Source organism: Thalassophryne amazonica, chromosome 10 (genome assembly GCF_902500255.1).
Source record: "Thalassophryne amazonica chromosome 10, fThaAma1.1, whole genome shotgun sequence".
NCBI lineage: Eukaryota > Metazoa > Chordata > Actinopteri > Batrachoidiformes > Batrachoididae > Thalassophryne > Thalassophryne amazonica.
In genome coordinates, this window is record NC_047112.1 from 74,903,158 (window position 1) to 74,905,761 (window position 2,604).

A 2,604-nucleotide genomic window follows, 5' to 3' on the forward strand; every position below is an offset into this window, starting at 1 on the left:
TTTCACCACAGATAGATATTAGGCCATGGAAGAACCCATTAAATTTTGGAGGTGATCCGGATCCGGATTCTGGATCAACATTTCTCTTTATATAGGCTTTTAAGGATTATGTCAAAACTACTTCACAGATTCTTACCAAATTCGCACCACAGAGAGATATTAGGGCATGGAAGACTCCACTGGACTTTGGAGGTAATCTGGATCTGGATTCTGGATCAGGATTTCAGTTTGTATGCGTCACCTTGTTGGCTTTTGAGGATTACATCAAAACTACCTAACAGATTTTCACCAAATTTTCATTACACATTGGTGTTAGGCCTCGGAAGACTCCATTAAATTTTGGAGGTGATCTGGATCCGGATCCAGATTCTGGATCAGGATTTCACATTGTAGACTTTTGAGGATTACGTCAAAACTACTTCACGGATACGACATCACGATGTAAAAACAAGATCAGGAAGACACTATTTTGTTTCAGCTCGTGAATTAAATATCAGATTGCAACATCTTGATCAGTCAGACCATTCTAGATGTATATGCAATTATTGCATTTTGTGGAATCCGGATCCAGGTGAAGTCCGGGACACGATGTGAATCACATAACTTTTATTTTGAGTCCTCGTCCATCCTTGGCGTACGTCAGAAATCTCAGATTCCTCTTATTATTTAGTTTCATCAGTATATCTGACTCTTTTTCATCTCTCTACTTTAATCAATCAGCAATAGAAACATTCTTCCAAACTTCCAATGCAGAGCTGCCAATATTCTGTTTACCCGAATTCCAATGTGTCACCATGTTTAGGTCAGCAGCACAACTAGCTGGTTGTTTTTATTTCCAAATGCAGTATCCGAAGACAAAAACATGCTTCAGTGAATATCCCCTAATTTACCTACCAAACTGGTCCAGCCAACAGAAAGCCCACTGACTCCCCTGATGTAAGTTATCAATGTGGGAGGATCAGCACATGAGTGTGTCCTGCCTTTAATGTTTAGGGATTTTTTTTTTAAATCATTGTGTTTTAACACAATGATTTAGACGTGATCAGATGATTATGCAATCTGAGTTCTATTTTCACATCTGTGAACTGAATGATTGGAGGAGATGGCAGTTTTACTGTTTGAGAACCAAATATATATGTTGCAGAATAATTTTTGTTTGTTTTGTGCAAATGAATCAGATTTATATTTACCTGTTGTAATTATTTTGTCTAATTGTTAACAGACTTCGCCAAAGTACTTAATTTCACGAATGTTATCTAAAAATAGGATTGTATTTTTAATGCCTGAGCGTTGAGTGGTTTTGTCCACGTGGAGGCGCTGTTTGATAAAGCTAATCACGTTGTTAGTCACTTTAAAGAGGCGATTTAAGATTTCGCTTTAAAGGCTGAATAGTTTACAGTATAATATGTAAGAACAGATCACACGTCTAACATTTCGTGTTAAAAATCGTTTTTTCATTTTTCTTTTTTTAAATGGTCAAAATTGTGTTTTCGTTATATGATAATTTACTGTTATTGATGTTTTAAGGTATTTGTCACATAAGCAACTGGACTAAAAGCTTTTGAAATATGATTAAGAAAATCCAATATGTGCTGTAACGTTTTATGTTGGTTTTTTTTTTTTTTTTTTAATTCTGAATGTTTGAAAGACCAGCTATCTTTAAACCTCCAGGTAGGTGGCAGCAGAGAGCAGCCGTTCAGTGTGGCGGTTACGTGGCCTGAACTTGACCTGCCCTCTGCTCTCTGAGACACATTTTACTGCTGCTCTAATGCTTTGTGATAACAGCCACTTTGTAAACTAATTGTTTTAAAACACTGCTTTAAAATAAAACTTTAAATAAAAAAATACATCATATTTTTGCTTTTCTTGTAAGAAAGGGGAGAACTGACAAGAAGCTGATTCAGTTTAACACATTTTATTTATATAGCACAAAATCAAAACATAAAGGGTAAAGTCTAACCTTACCAACCCAATAGGTACTACAAAAATTTTATTGAGATGATGCACAAAAATGTTGCACATTTTATATTCATTCACATAAGGTATGATGGAAAAAAGACAAAATAACTAATTAAAATTCTTTCTTCTGTGTAAATTGATTTTTTAAAATCAATTATATGATCAATAACTTGATTGCAAAGCCAAGGTAGAAATAAAAAAATCTAAATTACACAGTTAAGATTTACTCTTACAAATTATCAAGTGTTATAGATACATGTGGGGGAAAAACACATTTATCAAAATTTTCTTTGTACGTTTAGTTTGTTACAATTCTAATAAATAGTCAAACATGAGGTAAACACCTCAGATGAAAACATTTAACTACACAACTCAATTAGAGAAGTTTAAATAATTTATTCATCAAACCCCCACAGAAAAACCATGTTTAATCGATGACAGGCTGCATTAAGCAGAAATAATTCCCTGCTCATCCTTTTAATTAATTTTATTTATTTTTGGTTCATTTGTTACAAAACACAAGTTGTGATAAAATCTGAATAAGTGAGTGTGTTCCAGTCTCTGCCGCAGCATCAGCACCTTCCATCACTTCACTGCTCTGAGTCTCGGCCCCTGAACTTCATATCAGGGTGGCTGATTGGAGGA